General features: G+C 38.5%; 2 non-coding genes and 1 pseudogene across 2 annotated transcripts; all 3 read right to left on the reverse strand.

Moving 5' to 3' along the window:
* Positions 1-9,065: 9,065 nt before the first annotated feature.
* LOC122035631 lies at positions 9,066-9,148 on the reverse strand. The gene has a single exon (XR_006127160.1). It is a non-coding gene; the product is annotated as a small nucleolar RNA snoR14 (small nucleolar RNA).
* Positions 9,149-9,267: 119 nt separating this feature from the next.
* On the reverse strand, positions 9,268-9,354 carry LOC122035626. The gene has a single exon (XR_006127155.1). It is a non-coding gene; the product is annotated as a small nucleolar RNA U61 (small nucleolar RNA).
* Positions 9,355-13,693: 4,339 nt separating this feature from the next.
* LOC122034072 lies at positions 13,694-19,166 on the reverse strand (annotated as a pseudogene).
* Between the last annotated feature and the right edge of the window lie 2,071 nt (positions 19,167-21,237).

Here is a 21,237-nt window from a genome sequence, read left to right on the forward strand (position 1 = left end):
GGAGGATTTTCGACCCATTTCATGTTGCACAGTCTTCTACAAGATAATTTCCAAGCTACTTTCTTCTAGGCTTGCAGAGGTCGCTGAGCATATTTTTCACCCAGCCCAGGCTGCTTTTGTGAAGGGAAGGAACATAGCAGATAACATCCATCTAGCACAGGAGATTATGCGGAATTATACTAGGAAGAGAATCTCCCCTAGAAGCACTATGAAGGTGGATCTCCAGAAGGCTTTTGATACTGTTCACTGGGAGTTCCTGATGGATGCCCTTGCAGGACTGCAGTTCCCTCACATCTTTATTGCTTGGATACGTGAGTGTGTTACTACCACTAGTTTTTCCTTGTCCATCAATGGTGGTATGTATGGTCACTTCAGGGGTGCTCGAGGACTACGACAGGGGGACCCTCTATCCCCATACCTCTTTGGGATATGTATGGAATACTTGGCCAGGCTCATAAGCCAGAGGACGAGGAGAGCAGATTTTCACTTTCACCCGAGATGTCAGGAGCTCAGAATTGCCCACCTTGCATATGCTGATGATCTCCTACTGTTCTCTAGAGGTGACAGATCCTCCACGACTGTTCTCATGGGTTGCTTAGAGCAGTTCGGAATGATGGCGGGTTTGCGGCCGAATCTGAACAAATCATGTATTTATATGGCCGGCCTAGAGGGAGACGCACGACAGGAGTTGCTTACCATCACAGGTTTTCAGGAGGGGCACATGCCTTATAGATACCTGGGGATCCCACTAGCATCAGAAAAGCTCAAAATTGCAGATTATGGTCCCTTGATGGATGCGTTGAGCAGGAAGATCAGTATATGGCCGAAGCTTACTCTTTCTTATGCAGGGAGAGTTCAGTTGATACAGTCAGTGCTGCAAGGAGTGGAGTGCTATTGGATGTCGATCTTGCCATTACCGATGGGAGTTGTGGAGCGTATTTATAGCATATGTCGGAGCTTTCTGTTGACATCCAAGCACCCCCCTATCGCTTGGGTTGAGATGTGTAGACCGAAAGAAGAGGGAGGGTTGGGATTAAGGAAGCTCTCTGCATGGAACACTGCTTTACTATCCAGGGTACTATGGCGAATACATGATAAGCAGGATGCTCTCTGGATTCGATGGATCCATCACACTTACTTACAGGACATAGACATATGGCGATGGAGAAACAGGCACACTGACTCTCCACTTCTGAAGAGGCTAGTACAGATACGGGACCACATGGTTACTTTAGTTGGATCCATACAGATGGCACAGCAGACCCTGGCAGGTTGGTTTGGCCAAGCCAGCTCGACTCACAGAGCCGTCAGTCATGCATATGATTTCTTCCGAGATACTGGAGCCCGTGCACCATGGGCACAGACAGTATGGAGGAAACATATCCAGCCCAGCCACAGCTTCACCCTATGGTTACTTGCACATCGTAGGTTACTTACCAGGGATCGATTGGAGTACCTTAGGGAGGCTGACAGGATATGACACATGAGATGACTAAGCATCGACGAATGTTGCGGGTGTTCGTGCGACGCTACCGGGGGACGGGGATACTGATGCGAGCGCGCCACGCTGCTATGGCTGCGATGATACATTATATTTGGCAGGCCCGCAACCGGTTGCGATTTGAGGGGGAGTCGTTTATTGGGGAGGATGTTTTCAGAAGGATCCAAACCCATGTCTACCGTTCCTTGGATATTCACTCGGATATTGTGCTCCATCAGCCACCTTGATGTCTACCACACTTGGAGGGAGGTCCTAGGGGAGCTGCACCAGCAGGTGGAGTGAAGGAGATTTTGGTATTATTTATTTTTGGTTTTTTTTTTGTTGTTTTGGTTTTTATATTATCTTTCTAGTATTGTACTACTTGTTGTTTTCTTTTGTGAGGGAAAAAAAAAGAGAAAAAAAAAGGAGAGGGGGGGGGATCCAATTGCAAGCAATTCTGAGCTTCATGGTTGCAAGCTCCTCCTCTCCACCACTTGGAGCCACTTGATATTTAATTCTCCACCACATGAAGGTTGAACCTCCACAGAAGATTGACACATGGTTTTGAGCTCCTCTCTTCAAGATTGACCACTTGGAGCCACTTGATGCCACTCGAAGATTGACCACATGGAGCCCACTTGATGTCTTAAGCTCTTCCCCTTCACCACTTGGAGTTCACCTTGATGTTCCATTCTCCAGCACGTGATGCTCTCCACTTCACAGAGGGAGATGCAGTCAGTGAGGGCCTTCACAGAGTGAGAGGGTGAGATGAGGCAAATAATGTATGTGTGTGAGCGATATCATCTTGGTCATGTAGGGAGCTATACAGAGAGGGGAAAATGAGAGTGAGGGTGGTAAGGGTGTATTTTGGTGAATAGATCCACCATAATGATCTATCTAGTCCACAGCAAACGGCTCGCGATAAAGACAACACCAAATCCGTTGATGGCTGAGATTTTGCCAAAAAGCCCAAGAGGGTGAATAGGTCCACCATAACGACCTATCTAGTCCGCAACAAACGGCTCGTGGTAAGAACAACACCAAATCCGTTGATGGCTGGGGCTTTGCCAAAAAGCCCAAGAAGGTGAATAGGTCCACCATAACGACCTATCTAGTCCACAGCAAAGAAACGACTCACGTACGCTAGACAACACCAAACTGATGGCGGGGCTTTGCCAAAAGCACAAGAGGGCACATGAATCCACCGTAGGATCTATCTAGTCCGCAAAGAGCGGCGGGCGGTAAACCACGACAAATCGATGGCCGACCACTTGCTAAAAGTGAGGAATATACTTTGGGATGACATCCTTGGTATGTGGTGATCTCAGGCTGCGAGGCTGCAGATGGTACCGTTGAGACGCGACGCAGATTATTGCATTTAGGCGCTTCTTTCCGGATGGTAGGCGATTTAGGTGTGATTGTGTTGCGGACGGTCGATACACCACCCCATATCTACGAACTTGTGGGCCTCGAGATTGAGGTCAGGATCTTGACTGGTCTTCGCTATGTCGGGCCACCTGAGCAGTAATACATGATGGATAGCAGAGCACTTCGATCTTGGCGCCTCTCTGCAGATAGAACATTGTGAACATTGATTGTGACGCTGATGGTATAGTGGCGCATGTGACGAGGATGTATTTTTGAGATGATGGTACGATGAGTACATTGCATGTCTGTTCGAGCTTACTTCGAGGCGTAGCCACCTTGATCCGATCGATATCTGGGACATGTGGATGCATAAATTTCTTGATGATATATAATTTACCTTCATCAAAAAAAGTGAAAGAGCCTTCCTGTAAGCGGCCACTTGTTTGACCGGGGCATGGGGCGTCCGTTTCGTTGGGTCGAGTTCGAGGTCCGGGTGTTGACGTTATTAGGAGCGTATCAGCGTCCGGTTATTACAAGCTGTCATTAACCGACGAATCCCTCCACGCTCAGTAGGGGCTAGGGGCCACGTTAACGGCTTCCATTTTTTTTTTTTGGTGAGAGCTTGCTCGATAACGCGTACGGTCGAGTGAGCCTGTGGACCATAGTACAGGTACACCCGTATCGTGGTCAGGATGACTCGGGCACCTTCGTCGGTCCAAGGTAATGATCCGTCTTTGTGATATATATATTATTTACTTTTCATCAAAAATGAAGAGCTCTCTATAACGGCAAGTAACTAGGTGCTGTGCGCAAGCATGGTTATACCCGAATTGTGCCTGCGGTTTCGCCCACTTAGCACAAGTTTCGACAAAAGTCCCACAAAATGCTGGGATCGACTTACGTTGCTCGTAATTGCCCCTATCAACTCTTTATCCGCGCCACATCGACCGATAGACCTCCCCGAAAAAACCTGACGTTTGTCCGAACCGGTCAACAAAGTCCGAAAAATTTATCCTCCTACTATTTAGTGATTATACACCATCGGAAGCTGGCAGTTGGGTGCAGCTACATTAGGTCGTGGGTTCGTATCGAACACAAGAACCTGCCAAGCTAAGGTGACTCTGAACTCACACCACCTGAGTGTCGATCCGTGATTTCCGTCGCGTGCAGCCTCCTGAGAGGGCCGTTAGCGCATATGCTCATGCCAGCTCAGTTTCAATCTCCATCTCATCACCCTCCATTTTCTTCATCAACGGTCAAGGGTGGCAAGGTTTTTCTTTGGACTCTCTCCTCCTCTTTGGTCTGTCCTCCTCTGTTCTCATTCTCTACACATACATTCCATCCACAAAGTCAGTGCCGTTGAGGAGCCTTTCTCCGATTATCACTCGGTGTCAGTGCATCCCAGCATGCGAGGTGGCTAAGCCGGTCGGAAGGAAAGTCGTCACGCTGTGTGAGGAGAGGTTCCCAGCCTCCGCGGAAGGAAAGTTCTAATTGGCAAAGACCAGTCGACCATGCCAAGGAAACTGCCCCCTATTCGTGCAATCATCACTTCGCCGCAACTTTATCGCCCCTTAATCGCAGCAAATCTCCCATACCACATAATAAACATGATGTCATGTCGACGCCAATTTCAACTTTCACGAAAAACCGACGAGTCCACATCGTGACATGAGAAAGAATTACCTGGGCGCAATGATCGCATTCACAAGCTGCAACCCGACAACGAGCTTCAGCACAGAACACGGTGGGCATAAAGCCATCTTCCAATAGCCTGTCTTTGCCGAGGGCGACAGTTGCTCACGACGTCTGTAAGAAGCAAAGGTAGAAAATCGGCGGTGAAAAATGATTTTATCGTGACAAGGTTGCCCGGCAGCACAATGCATAGCCCGAGATCCATATTACATTACGGGTGGTTTATGGGTTTTCGAGATAGAATACGATGATAATGGAATGGTGGTCGTGATGTCGGATGTTGTTCTGGCAAGAGCTCGTCGACGCCGTATAAACGCCAAGACCGCAGACAAGCAGACCTGGCGTTTATTCGACAACGTATCTCTCTATCTGCCTGCATCTCATGTATCGGCGACGATCGATAAAGTGATAGCACAGACACTCTTTGTCCGCCGGTGTCCGCTGGTTGTTCACGGGGTTGTTCAGATGAAACCGGCTTGTCGTCCGCCAGAAGTGCCTTCTCTATCGATTCCCGCTAGAATTCATAGTGGAAGTCCAGTCCCCATACGATAGCGCGCGCTCGTTATGATGGAGATGACGAGCAGCCTGAGAGATACAAGTCCACACTCCTACACCTTTGCTTTGGAGTCATTCTTGATTAATAGCATAGGTGCCTGCTCCACCATGATGGTCGTGAGTATTTGTGGTCCGGCTTGGCCCAGTCTGCGAGTGCACGTCATATGTGTGTCCGGTTGTTGGTCAGAGCAACCAGACAGCTGGTCGCTTGATATCTGGGCAACGCTGGAGTTTCACGAGGGATCTAGCGCTGCTGAGGCTGGTGGATTTACGAGTAATTGGTCTTTTGGTCATAGCGTTGGGATATTGAAATTGAAATGCGCATCTGATGTATTGGAGTGACTTGACCATCCGAGACGGAGCACTATTAGTGCACTTCTCCTAAATTATTCTGACGAGATCATCGCTGAACCATGACCGCAATTTGAACCTGCTACTCGCGAGAGTTTCTCTCTCGCTCGTCACACTCCTCAAGTCCGATACAATCCGGCGATACTGCTTCGGAACCAAGTCCGTCGAGACGTGGGGTTAACTTCCAGACCTAAGACCCCTACCACACTTACTTAAGACCTCCATTGGGGACTTATCCACTGCATCACCTTATGACCCTCCACTCTTGATGGGACTGTAAGAATCTGCTATCCTGAACCCCCACTCAGCGCGAACTGAACTCCTGCGTTACCGGTAAACCCATTTCTTCTCACGGATGCTCGTCATGAGAGGGCAGCCCCAATGCCGACGAATCGTCGAGACTCACTGCTGCTAATTGTTCCAGTACACGCGCCATACCGTTTTACGGTTCGATTTTTTTACCGCAAGAAATCTATCGCCGTCGCTCGTCGCCGGCAATCGAGTGTAAATAGGTGAATCGACGTGACGAACCTTTGATTATCACTATCTCGGCTTACCCAGACGGATCCGCATCACTCCCCTCCACCGTGTGCAAATTTCAGACGTTGGTTGTCTCACCAACAAAACTCTTCATATTTTTTCCTTTGCTTTCATCCACCTCAAGACCGCTTGAGATTAGAAGTTTTGATCTCGTGACACATTCTTCATAGCTCGTCCACCCCATAAAAATTCATTAGTTGTCGTTGGCCGCCTTAATGTATAAATCTTGTTTTCATACGAGTCAATGGTAACCCACGCGGTTTTTGACCCAAGGAGAATAATCGAGCTCTTTTTCCCATCATGGAAAGTGGACACCTACAATAATTTCAATGAAATTAGCATCCAAACAAAAGCATCATCAATATGTCGCCCAAGATTCACAAACAATGGAAAAATTTGGACAAGTAATTAATTATCGAATGTCATTCAAGATTAGCCAATTAGCGGGAAAAAGATATTCGATAAGCAATTAATGCAAATTAATGAAAATACGTATGCAGAAGACCTTCTCTTAGCAAACCTGGTCGAGACGAACTTTCCTTCCTCGGGCAAAACTTGGCCGAGATGATCATCAATGAAATATTCGACGATGAAAACTTTCCTTCTTTACAAACTTTGCCTGGACATGACCACCGAAAGTTCGCCTAAAAAATTGCTCCTCCGAAAACCACCAACCACTTTCAACAATGGTTAGGAAAACCTCCAATTCTCGTGTTCGCCAAGGAAAGAGAAGGAGAAGGGGGGGATAAAGAGGGGGGAATGAAAACGCCCAAGGCTGCATCGCTTCTGAGAGTACCAGAGCTATTCATCAGGACAAAAGGTGATTCACTCGCCCAACGCCTGGCCAACGTCCCTACTAACACAGAGGAGGTAAATCATGTGACACAACCCATAATGACTAGTATGGATAGGAACGACTATGTCGATCAATTTCAAACTCATTATGACAACACCCAATGCACAACCACTAGTCCATTGGTTATTTATACCAATAGTCAACAATTGCATACATTACAATAATCAATCAGCAATCGATCGGGCGTAAAGTTATTTATATAATGATAAGTCTAAGCATATAGATCGTAGATATAATATCATTAAACAACTACTCTCAATAGAAATTATCATTTTGACTATCTGAAATTAAAAAATAACCTAACGGATCCACTAACCAAAGGATTAAACAGAAAGTTAGTTATAAGTTCATCATGTGAAATAGACTTTATGTCATTATCAACAATCAGTACATAAGACACCCAACCTATGTTGACTAGAGATTCCAATAACTAAATTCAAAAAAAATAATTTACAATGACTAGAACACTATGGAGGGTAACCCAATAAAACAATAATTGAATCAGAGTAAATCGATAAACTTTTAATGATCAAGAAAAATAAATAACTACTCTCGAAGGATCACCCATATGAAAAAAAATATATATATTTTAAAGAGAATTAGAAGCGTAATTTTTAAAACTTCTCACAGAACAAAACATGTTCATAACCAAAAATGAACACTCATAAAAACTGAGTTTTATCAAAAAAAAAAAAAATCTTAGATAAGATATGTTAATATTTACACAGACGACAAAATAATTCAAGAACATGACATCTACTATCAACAATAAACAAACATATTAACATAAGGAAAAGTTCAAAGGATAAAATTTATCTATTATATACTGAACTAAACTGCTAAATACTATTATATACCCTATCTTCAATCATATGAAAAATTGTTGGAAATAAATGTTATGAATGAAAAAAAAAGATAAAAGAAGAAAGACACCCCATTATGAATAGAACTTTAGTCCCATAAAATTTTAAGACATATTAGTTAATTTTATTGATTCACATTCATTAATGATATAAAAAAATACATAAAAAAATTATCTCACAAATGCATGGAACGACTCTCTCTCACGTATGAATGCACAAAGGATGCAAATCAACACAAGTTACACTAAACCATATTAATTTGTGTACAAACACAATCTATGCACATCAAATGCTAAAACGATCGAGACAAAAATTTATCTAAATAGAAGAATTAACATTTTATCATATAAATCTTTTTGTTATTTGTGTAACAAATACATTAAAATAAAATTAACTCAAAATCAAAACAATAGAATAAAACATTAAGGGAGTATTTGGTTTGTATTTTCCACACTGTTTTTTGTTTTCATTTTCTGAAAAAATAAAAAATATGTTTAGTTTATGTTTTTCACATTCATTTTAAAAAAAATAAAAGAGCGTTTTCTAAAAAAACGAAAAACATGAAAAAAAAATCATTTTCTGAAAAAAAAAAACAAACATTTTTCAAAAAATGAAAATAAGACAAACCAAACACACCCTAACATTTTACAACTCTACAACATTTTGTAGCTCGACGAATAATAATCATTAACCGATCATTAACATCTAAACTCTTATATAAAAACTGCGATCATAAGTTAAAAAAAAAACACAAAAAGTAACAAAAGCTCTCTACCTACATTCCTTCCTCTATCGTGCAACTTTTGCTCGATAGAATAAAATTTAATTTGTCATGATCACCAGTGCAGTGCTATATGAGAATAACAATTAATTGTTGTATCTTGAAAAATAAACGCTCCACGAAAACCTCAAAGCATAACAAAAAGTGAGACTTTTTTGAGGTTTGGAAGAAAATAGCCAATTTTGATTAGTAACGAGAAAATAAATAGACTAAAATCAACAGAAAAAGGTAATGATTTTTAGACGATCTTTCAGGAATAACATCAGGTAATGAAATTTTAGAGCATCTTCAATTTAATTCAAGATTAGTAATAACATCAGGCAGATATCATGTTTACTAAATACAATTGTTAGACTAGCATAATAACATGAGACAAATTTAACAAAAAAATATGTGATAATACCAACAATAGTATTAAGTATTTAAATGAACTGACGAATTGTTTTTCCAACGATCCGAAGAAAATAACTAGATTTGACTAGTAACACGAAACTAAATCGACTAAATTCACCAGAAAAAATGTAATGAGTTTAGATCTTCTTAAGGAAAATGGAGTACATGATTCGAGATTGGGAGAGAATGATCAGAACCTGTCGGGATTTCATGAGAAACATCACCAAAAATCAGTGGATTGACAGACCATGAATTTCACATCACTTCATTTCCCCAAATCAAAAACATCAATCAACAAAAGAAACAACGGATCGGACAAAAATAAAACAACCAATTTAAGGACGAAGAGATTGAAAAACAAGAGGAAGAAGACAAACGATCAAAATGATAGCTCAGAACTTCTTAGAGGGATTGTGTTACCGTCAGCGATAGACGAATCTACCTCCGGCACAAGCATTTGATTTCATCATAGCCATATATCAAACAAAGAACAAAACTCTATCAACAAATTCGAGCAGAAAATTATCAAAACAGTAGATGAAGAACGGAAGGCTGCAGCTCCTCCCTCCGCTCGGTGACGGATTTGAGACGATGAGTACATAAGGTTTTCTTATATAGAGGAGGAAGGCGGAAGGAACCAGAAACCCTAATTGCTGATCAGGATGGCTCGATCTGAACCGTTCATCGCAGGAGATCCTAGCCGCCATCAACAAGTCGATTTATTTTTTATTCTGAACCGATATTGTTTTTAGAACCAAACCGGTCTCAAGTGATAGGGCGCACCTAAGGATGGGTACGGATCCGATAACCGACAATTATCGGGCTATCGAAATCCGAACTTATTTATTTAAACAAGTAACTGACCCGTTAAATGCACATAAATTTTAAAAGTTAATATTAGTATTTATCCTCTAAATACATATAAACACCGATATATCTACCAATAAGTTATTCAAACATTATACGATCTCTATTCTCCTTATCTGTTTCTGAATCGTGCATTGAATTACTCCAATTGATACAATACGTTAGGCAATTGAATGGAAGCCACTATAAACTCCCGTTCTAACAGTTATAATTGTCCACCTTGCCGAAATCGAAGGGTAGTTTTGTAATATGAGTGATCCTTTTGCAGTTTATAAGAAGGTCTACCCTGCCTTCCTTTTCTCCATTCCTCATCCTCGGAGGTCGACAAATGAGTCTAAATTGCCTCTCGGTGACTATGACGAGCCGATGTCACTGAGGAGGAACGTAGAGCCAAGCAGGGCAACCATAACCAGCCACTGTATCTCGTATCAGATCAAGGGGCGTAGTTACATGGAGTTGAGGGGTGCGTCTGTCTCTCCTGAAATTTTGATGAAAAAAAATAATACGGTGATTTTTTTAAAAAAAATAGTTATAAATTCTAAAAATTTTAAGATTTTTTCATAAAATATTCAATTAAAACAAACAAAACTCAAACCTTTTTTTTCTCTCTTTCCGCCAACCTTTTGTTTCTCTCTCAATATTTTTTTTCTGTCTCCCATTACCCATACATTTTTCCCCTCTCCCCTCCTTTGTTTTCTTCCTCCTCCTAATCCCCTCTATTTTTTCTCTCCCGTGGTCTTCTTCCTCACATAATCCCCTTATTATTCTTTCCCTAACCTTAATTTTACCCTCAAAATCCTTCACCGCACATTGATGACGTTTTCATTCAATTTCTATGCTCTATCCTTCGATTACGAATTTAAATGTTGGAAAAACATATAGTATTATTTTTTCATATATTTATAATTTTATTTGCTAGTTAAGTATGCCAAATATTTATAGATATTGAGATCTTCTATGCATTTAATGTTTGATTTGTTAAGGTGATCAATTTCATTGACGAATGTTCAAAATATCAATTAAATCATATCATTTATTGTTTCTCATCATATAATTCACTACAAGAAAACTTACAATTAACGAAGGAATTTAATTTTCGTCACTAGTTAGCGATCGAAATAAATTATGGTCAGTAATTTAGCGACAAAAATTAAATTTCATTGTCAATTCCATCTCTATACTTATTTAACCTATTTAATTAGCTACAAAAACTTAATTCCCTCGTTATTTTAACAACAAAATAAGTTTTCGTTGCTATTTTAGTGGCTCAATTAAGTTTCCGTCACTAATTAACTTTCTAATTAAAATTTTTATTCTCGATTTTTCTTCCCAGCGCCCTAAAATCTTCCTCTCTGATCGACCTCCTCTCCGATCTCTAGCACACTCCTCTCCTCTTCGATCTCCGACACTGGCATGCATCTTGTCAGTATGCACAATCTTCTCCCCTTCCCTCTCCTCTATTAGTCACTGCTTGATGGTGGCCGACACTAGGGGGGTCGCTAAGGTAGCGGATCTACCTTGATGGTGGCCTCACAACAAGGTCTCACTTTGGCCACAGCCTCGCAGTGAGGTATTTCCTTGGTTGCGGCCTTGCAGTGAGGTGGCGAGGTTAGGCGTGACCTCAGTAGTGTGTCGTGGTCAGCTTGAATTTGGGCCCCCTCTGAATGCAATTCTAGCTACGCCACTGAAACTTTCTAAATTGACCGAAAGATATATCACATTTTGGTAATTATCAAATGGTACACTAATATATTCTAATCTTTCTGTTTTACTCTTCATGACATTATGTCCGCATGCAACCTCTCTCTCCACTCGTGGAAAAGTAATTAAATCTTTTCTTATTTTCTCTTGTATAGTAAATTTTATTCAATTCAAATTAAATTTTTTTAAAACCTCTAGACCATTACTAATAAAGCTGAAAAAATAATAGAGAACATATTTAAACTCCTTATAATTTTAAAAATCCACAGAACCTGAAATGATTGTAATCTGATGAAGTCTCTAGATTGATCAGGTTGTAATCTAAAATCTCTAGGCTGATTAGTAAATTTTGATGAATAATTAGATGTTCATTAATTATCCTTCATATGACAAGGTAAACAAGGGCAGCTCCAATGGTTAGAGTTCTACAAACAAAAAAAAAATTATGATCTCAATATGTCACATCATGCGACATCAATATTCTAAAAACCTATTGAAACAATCTCCAATAGTTAGAGTTCTAAATGATTTTTGTTTGATCTAATTAATAATATGTAATTATATGGCTACATACATATTAGATCAATTTCAAAATAAAAAAACAACTTTGAAATTTCACTACTGTTCTTGAAATATAAAGTTCAAACCTTGCACCCACAATGATTATAACTTCTTTGTTCAGCTTTTTTATTTTACAAACCTCTTTAAAAACCTTGCATTGGAGATGCCTCTTACTACTTGATTTCATCATTTAATACTCTTAGAATATGCAAAGAAGGTGAGCTAAAGATAGATTGTAAATTGCTAGTTTAGCACCACCAAGACATCAGTGTATTCAATTAAGAGATTGAATGATTTTCATTGACTTTTTTTTAATGATAGACTTTTTTGGAGTTGATTGATTTTTATTGACTTGTATAGAATCTCGTGTAGTTGTGAAAAGAATTCTATGCAGTTCTATAGACTTTTTTGTAAGACTTTTACAGACATTTATAAACTTTTTCATGGAAATTTGTGGATTTATGAAAAAGAAAAATTCGTTTCGTTATTGCCAATATGATAAACATCGCTCCACATTCGATTCGCTATTGTATCTCTCCATGCATTGACATTCGCTCCACATTCTTGAGTATCAGATAATTGATCAAAGCAATCGACCCCATAAGCAATCGACACCATGAACTTGTTCTGGTAAGGATGATGAAGCTTCATTATCTGGTTCAATTAGAAATTCATCAGAACGACACTCCTTGTGCAGAAAATTATGCAATCCGACACAAACCAAACTTTTTATAATAAAAATTTTATTTTAAAAAAGACCGTAAACTTTAAAAAAAATTAAAGAAAAATTAAAAAAATGGTAAACTAATAAAAAAACATAAACTAAAAAACAACGTGAGACCATCAAACTATGATCAAGATGGTGAAGGACTGAGCAATAACTAAATGTTAAATTTTGATTAAGATGGCGCTTGAATAGTTGGATGTATACTATGTATTGGTAGGCTCGATCGGGCTCAAAGAAATAATCAAAATCGAGGAGCGAAAGGACTTATTTGTAAAATTAGAAGTCTATAGAAGTCTATCAATCATGAGGAGAAGACTTTTTTATTTTATATTTAAACTTGTACCAAGTATTTTGGAGAGCTCTCATTAGTTAAAATTTATATTCAAGGAATTCTAAAAGAATCCATGAAAATCTATTAAAATTTTGGATACCAAAAGATTTTCATAGAGTTTTTAAAAGTCGAGTTTGAATACCACATGACTTTTTAAAACTCTATAAAAATCCAATTTGGATACCATTAGATTTCTATAGAGTTTATAAAAGTATAAATTGAATATAACTAGACTTTTAAAATCCACAAAAGTCATTCAAAGTAATTAAAAGTCCAACATTGAATACACCCCCTTGATGAGTTCACTACTGTTCTTGAAATATAAAATTCAAACCTTGCACCCACAATGATTATAACTTCTTTGTTCAACTTTTTTATTTTACAAACCTCTTTAAAAACCTTGCATTGGAGATGCCTCTTACTACTTGATTTCATCATTTAATACTCTTAGAATCTGCAAAGAAGGTGAGCTAAAGATAGATTGTAAATTGCTAGTTTAGCAACACCAAGACATCAAGTGTTCACAAGTCGTTAGAATAGAGTAACTAGTGTCTTCCCGTCATCCAAATTTACACCGGCTAATGGCAGCAACTAAATCAATCAACATGACCATTTAGTTCTGCCTTCCTGACGAGCGGGAAAATCTCAGTTGCAACATGTCCCTCGCGGGGAAACCACATATTTCAAAATAAACTCCTGTGCAACATAGGTATTGAATTGGAACAGATAATCATATAGAAGCAGCTATCTTCCGACATGATATACTTGATGCCTCACATTATCACACTTGGATTCACCTTTGCATCCTCCCTATTAACTCACTCAAAGACGCTTGAATCTCCAGCGGCACTACCATCGATCACAACTGAAACTGGAATAGCTTTCTGATCGTTGACATCCTGAATACTCTAATCAATTTCATCTGAATTTGTTACAACTTCCATGTCAGAGGAATTAGAAACACCATGAGGAACATCAATGGTGTTCTCAACCGGAGTGCTCGAGAGCATATTGTCACCAACATCTTGTGGTGCTGTCTTATCACCACCCGTCATTTTCTCTTCAATTGCAACCTGATATTTGTCCAGAGACTTCAAAGCAATTGCCAGCAGGTGTTTGTTCCTTCTGATCATGCAAAATATCTGTCTCCGATACGTCTTCGATAGTCAATTGTTTTGTTTCTGTTGGAGCAATAGGCTCCTTAGCGGAAGTGCCATCTTCAGTCAAATCAGTATTGCAAAGATGATCTTTCTTCGGTGGAAGTTCTTCATCCATAGCATTGATCTTTGCTGCTTTATCTTCCTCAACATCATGTGCTTTAGCTGCAACTTCTTCCTCAAGAGCACAATTTCTAGCGGCAGCTTCTTCCTCATGAGCGCAATTAGCAGCTTCTACCTCGAGGGCACGATTCCTAGCAGAAGCTTCTTCCTCGAGGGCTCGAGCCTGAGCTACATTGTCTTCTTCCATCCACAATCGCATTTTATGTTCCTCCAACAACCTTTTTAATCTATCATACTCGATTAGTAGTAGATCAGCATATCTACTTTGTAGGCTCTCTTCTAGGACTTTTTGCTTGTTGACTTCTTCAACTAAACCATTAACTCTTAAAGTGGATGCCACAAGCTCCTGCTTGTGTAAAACTTTAAAGCATTTGAGTTCTGTTGCAGCAGTGTCCATATGCTTGAATGTGGCTTCAGCTTGCGACCATAAATTTTCACCCCTTGTCTGCTCAATTCAGGATCAAATGAAATTAATACATAGGAAATAACATAAAACAAATAAATGGAAAAAAAAAAAACTATAGATCTCCATAAAATAGTTCTTAATATCCATATGTTTCTACAATTCTACTATTCCCACCAAGATATTTGACCATAATTATTTCAGAAATAATTGTTAACAGGATCTTGGCAGAATTAGCAAAAACAAGAATAAAAAGGCACATAAAAGTACCCAAGCAGCCACAGCACAGCAAAGTATCTAAGCAGTCACCGCAAAATAACAGAAACAACCATTATCAAGAAAGTCGACAAGAAGATTTTGATGTACCTGGTGACCATGCATGAGCACTTTAATTTTCTGTTCAAGACGTGTAGCCCCCTTCTCTTCTTCATCCATTCTTTTCTTCACTAACTCAAACTGATTTTGTAGGAAGCAAGTTTCTCACTGTTGCCAGAAACACTTGCAAGACCAAAGGTGCTACGAACAGGAAAGACCATGAGATCTTCTTGGCATGCATTGCGGGCTTTAACAAAATCATCAAAAGATTCACTCTCATGTCCCATGGCCACACGGAGAAACTGAACTTCTTCCTTTATTAAAGAATCAGACTGCAAAAAAAATGTTATCAGTAACAATTTTGTACCAATGATATGAAGGCTTCTATGGCAAGGAAACTGTAACAAATTGCCTTGTGGTTTGGAAACAAAGAGCGTAAATAAAAATAGCAATGCCACTGGTAATTATATCATGTGTCCAAAAAAAAATAGGGAAAGCCCAGTTCCAGCCAAGAAAATCAAAATGTATCAGCAAATTGACCACACATGCTTGCCCCCTTCAACGACTATTTGGAATCCGCTGAGACCAATAGAAGTTTAGTCATGCAGGTGGGTGGAGAAGAAGCTAAGATTAGTGGTCAAAAGTTTTATAATTTAAGGGTCCAAGCCCAGTAGGTGATGCAACGGATCATCCCAATTGCCGGACCTTTCATAATGTACATTCTTATTGCCTTTTTCTTGAACCGACTTATCATAAAAACAAGCCTAAACAGAATATTGAATCAAAAAGATAAAAAATGTTCAGTATGAGAACCACATTAAAATGGGAAAAAAAAACAGTTATCAAGAACTATTTAACTGGAGGCCAACGATTCCCCAATTTCACATCTGCAGCTATCAAGGTTTGAAATCAAGTTACCATGAAAAAGGGAAATGAAAAAGAATCAATACAACTTACAAAGAAGAAATTTCTTAAAGATCATGACCACAAACAAAATTAATATCAGAAAGACAAAAAAAAGAAGAATAAAAGTATTTGCACGCCTCCTCCAGCTAATCTTCTTTGAAATCTTCAAGTTCAGGAATTGGTAATTTCCCATTTGATATTCGTCTGGTTCCTTTCTTTTTCTTCTCATCTGATTTTACGTTGATTGGATACTTTGCATTGTCATGTTTTACCAAAGCAAGAAGTTCACTATTTATCATTCCATCAGCCTGCTCAAACAGAGTAGGAGGGACAAATTAAAGGAACTCCTGTCCTCATCGCCCCTCATCAGTGATTTCCTTCCTTGCCTGTTCCTGTGCCTTCTCCCTGGCTATTCTGTCAGACATGTCCTCTTCAATTTTCTCCTCAGCCTCTTCATCCTCCTCGGGAATAGGCTGAATAACTATCTGATACTCATCCTTAGGTTGTGGCAGGTTGGTTAGCCCATAATGCAAGTTTATTTTGAATTCAGCTTGCCTATGAAGCTCAAGCTTAGAACTATCTTGCACTTCAAGGTCTTCATTTATGTGAAGTTCATCCCTGAAAGGTGTCTCTTTTGGTGTCATACCAAAAGAATATCCATCTCTAGGAGTCATGCCAAATCTGGGGGTAACACCAGGTCCTGGAGTAGCTGATTGGGTAGCAATTGGATTTGGAGTCTGAATTTCCCTTTTCCTTGGTGTGACACAGGAGAAATCCGATGGGTGCAACACAGGGTTCTCCCCACCTAAAAGTGGAGTCTGAGACTCTCTTAATCGTGCAAGATTTTCAGCTTCCATCACAACTGTATTACCTTTCCCACCAGGAGTTCGCTGTGGGATATGCAAGGGAGTGATTCCTTGTCTAGGAGTCTGAGAATAATTTGCAAGAAGCGTTCGTGTGGCACTACTACCTTCAGTAAGTTCCTCATTAGCTAACAAAAGATAAATTGCAGCAAGGGCATCCTGTTTTTGTGCTATCTTGTTTTTTGCGATATCTCGCTTCCTTAATTGTACTTCAGTGTCAGCCCTCCTTTTATCTTCAAGCTCCTCGATGGTGGTAGGAAATTTGGGTTGCTCTAATGGCCTATTTTCACCTGAAACATCAAAGAACCCCGGGGGAGGTCTCTTCTCAAAGGATATTTCTGAATTATAGTCAATCCCTTTCCTTTTTCTCTTCTGGTGCCCACCAATTCCAGCTGACTTCAGTTCTCTTCTTTTCTGCAAAGATGCAAGCCTCCTTGCCTCCTCAAGTTGTTTTTCCCTTTCCTTTCTTTTGGCCTTCTTGCCTCTAGTATTAGCTAAACGAGCACGTGCTTCTGAAAGCATTTCCTTTTCATCCCCATCCATGTTGACAGGATCAGGTCGTGCAGGTTTTGACTCAGGGTTTGGATCTATCTCTCCTGGGCGCAACTTTCGTGGGTCATCACCTGGCTCATAGTTCTCATCTTTTGCACAAGCTGCATCAAGTAGCTTTTCATAGCGTTCAAGACAGTGGGACGGTGTCCGACCCACAATTGGAGCAATTGTTCTCCATTGAGTAGGCATGAGCTTTGCAAGATGAAGTAATTTCTCATCCTCTTCCCTTGTCCACTCTGTCTGGAAGATCAAAAGAAACTTCAATTGATAGTTTCTTCGATAGAGAAAAGTCATTAAATCAAAACTAAAATTTACAAAAGAATAACATTATACAAACTTCATTTATAACAAAGAACAACATTGATTACCAGGAGTGCAAGACATTTTTTGTTCCCATCAAAGGCAAAAGATCTATAAGAGTAGTCTAAGCAACAGATGCTGAAGGCAATTCATTTATTTATTTTTTTTACAAGTGGAATAAAGTTCTTTTTAGAGAAAGAGTACATTATACAAACTTCTTTGTACTAAAACCTTGTTACACTTTGATGCTCTAAGATTCCAATTTCCATATTTGTTGTTGAACTATGATACCTGGAGTCTTCATTTACCCCTTCACCCATGTCACACATTGATACAACACCAACAATCCAAGCGAACACTTAACACATATATTGATCACATGTAAGAAGATTTAGAAAAAAACCCCTGTTCATTTTAGATCAATACACCCGTAAAATACCCATATCCAAGTTCAAGTAACCTAGTCGTTGAATACACCCAGCCATTAGGAAAAAAAAATATTTTTATACTATTTTTTCAGGTATGATCTAGTCCGTGGTGGAGCCATAATAGACGAAGTGGGGTCAATTGACCCCAGTTGGATACACGATAGCTATCATATTAATATATTCTGACAACATAGTTATAGTTACCAAAAATTTGTCTTTAATATAATTATTTCACCCACTTAAATAAATGTTGGCTCCACTACTGTGATCAATTCACATGGCTCCACCACTGTGACCAATCCACATAGACCAAACAATTACAACTTTGCTAATACTATGACAATCTTTGACAACAATTTAACAATGCTACAACAAGGTGAGGAGAAGGGTTGAGTAAACCAAATGCATGTTCAATAAGCTATCATATCACAACATTGTTTTCTTGATTGATTAATCGAAGAAGAAGTATTATTTTGATTTGGATGTTCAAGGGTTTGTATGTGTAATTAGGTCCTTGTGCGGAGCACTCTAGGTAATCTAACAAAAATAATGAAAAATCAAAAAGTAGAAGAGATTTTGTTGCACTTTGTTGAATCAGAATCTCAATTAGCAGACATGAATTTAGGACATATTATACAAGAACCGGAATGCTACGAATACAATAAGAAGTTTCACAATCATGAAAATGAATATGCCCACGATACCAATAGTATAATATAATAAAAAGGCTTATAAAGGCATCAATCGACAGGACTCATGTCTACACGAAAATAAGGTTTATTCGTAAGGAGATTCTTTTCTAATAATTGACATTATGCTCAATTAGGCACTCATATGCGGTCCGACAACAATAGGTTGCATGTTTCGACGAGGTTTCCAACATAAGGAACAAAGGAAAAATAATGCATAGAACTAGAAAGATACCTTCTTGATAGATGGATCGAGCCACTCATACCATCTAGCCTTACATTGCTTGGCGGACTTACGAACGAGCATGGAGGATATCCTAGACCACTGATTCTTCCACACGCCACCCTTTATCATAATCCTCATCTTTGCTGTTTTAAATATAACCTTTTCTTCCTCGTCGCTTAGGAGCCCCCCCTAGATTCAACAGATAGAAATGGGACCAGTCGGAAGGATCTCTTTGCTGAGATCGATAACCTCTAGTATCCTTGTTAGGATTGTTGGGGGATTGAATTCGGAGGAGAGTGGATCGATCCGGTGAGAAAAGAAAAATAGAAGGAGAAGAAAAAGCGAAATCACGGGCGCCGAACAAACGGTTGACGGCAACGGCGGAGGCAGGCGTGCCGGCAAGCGTCTCGAGGAAGCACGGAGGCGGTGGTGACAATCAGGGTTGCGAAGGGTTAATGACAACAAAACAAACCGTTAGTTATGTAATATCGAATTATCTTTAACCAATCAAGATTTATAATATTTGACAAGGTAAAACATGAATAACAAAAATAATATTTTTAAATTTATTATATTAATTATTATAATTATTATTATTATGATTTTATGATATATTTAATATTTTTATTATTAGTTTCACAATTTATATAAATAAGTCCTTTCGTCAATAAAATCATCTAAAAATAATTATTCTTTGTTTTCTTTATTTATATATATATATATATATATATATATATATATATATATATATATATATATATATATATATATATATGATATTATGGTATAGCTATTGATGGAAAGACACGTATATAGAAAATAATATATATTTTCTTTATTTTTTATAACTATTTATTTGTTGTCATTAGGGATGTAGTTGTCTTTCCCCTTTGACATTGTGGGAACACATATATAGTTACCCTTTCAATTACATAAAATTACAATTTTGCCATTGTTCATTAAAGAGTATGTATCCTGCTTAATAGGGTGATAACTGAATCGAACTTTCTTGATGAATGGAACAATTTTGGTATTCTTTTTATTAAGTGCTTATTTATATTCATTTAATACGCACTAGAGTAATTAAATAAATAAATTTAAATGACTCTTTAAATTAAATAAAAAAGTTTGAACATATATACATTTCATCTTTGTCATACATTTTCAACTGTATATCTATATTTATTTCCCTCCATATCCATAGAAATGGCTCTAGAGGATCGTTGAGGTGACGATTCCATATTTTTTAACATATATATGTTTCATTTGTTAACATTCGTGAATAATATTTTTTAACAACATTCATGAATAATATTTACGAACAATGTCTACTAAGAAAACTCTTATCAATATATTAAATAAATAAATAAACTTTTAAAATGAACAAATAAATTTGAATTATCAAGCTCAATAACCAATCAAACAAGTAAAAGTTTCAAACAATCAAATAATTTTAATTGAGAGCTTAATAATATTTAAATAAATCAAGCTCAAGCTTATAAAAAAAATTAAACCAGGCTTAAATAATCATTTTAATGACTTTGTTAATTTTAACTTACTCGATTACTTTATCAAATAAGTTTGAACATCCTAAAATTTAGCTTAGCTTAGCTTGTTTATAGCTCTACTTCTAACTGCGGAAAGAAGTAAGCTCCAATGCAATAAAGTTGTGCAATCCATCAACACAAGCATTAATGGGCACCTTATGCTATCCGGCAGGTGTAGCATCATGTGTCTTCTCAATTTTTCAAACACCTGAGGAATGAGTCTCAACTTTGATAAATTAATGATGAATTTTTCTTGATTGGCGGTTAATCTAAGAACATTGAGCTGATGGGCTGCTCACTGCAAACACTTCCCAATTTATCATGATGATCGATAGAAAACTTTCTTGAGACTTGATCCGTCATCCTTAGGATTAATCAGCATAAATTGAATATCTGGTGCCAGTTAAAAAAAAATGGGCACCTTCTCAACTTTGGCGAAATAATAGATGAATTTCCCTTAATTGATGATTGACTTAAGAATGTTGGGATGGTGGACCCCCTATTACGAGCATTTCCTTATTTATCCCGGTAGCTAGTAGAAAATTTTTGTGGGATTGGATCATCACCTTAGGATTAGTCGGTATAAACTGGATATCTGGTACCAACTAGAAAAACTTTCGGATTTACCTCAACAACTGGTGGGAGCTTTCCGTGGGATCGAA

Source organism: Zingiber officinale, chromosome 11B, assembly GCF_018446385.1.
Source record: "Zingiber officinale cultivar Zhangliang chromosome 11B, Zo_v1.1, whole genome shotgun sequence".
In the NCBI taxonomy this organism is placed as follows: Eukaryota; Viridiplantae; Streptophyta; class Magnoliopsida; order Zingiberales; family Zingiberaceae; genus Zingiber; species Zingiber officinale.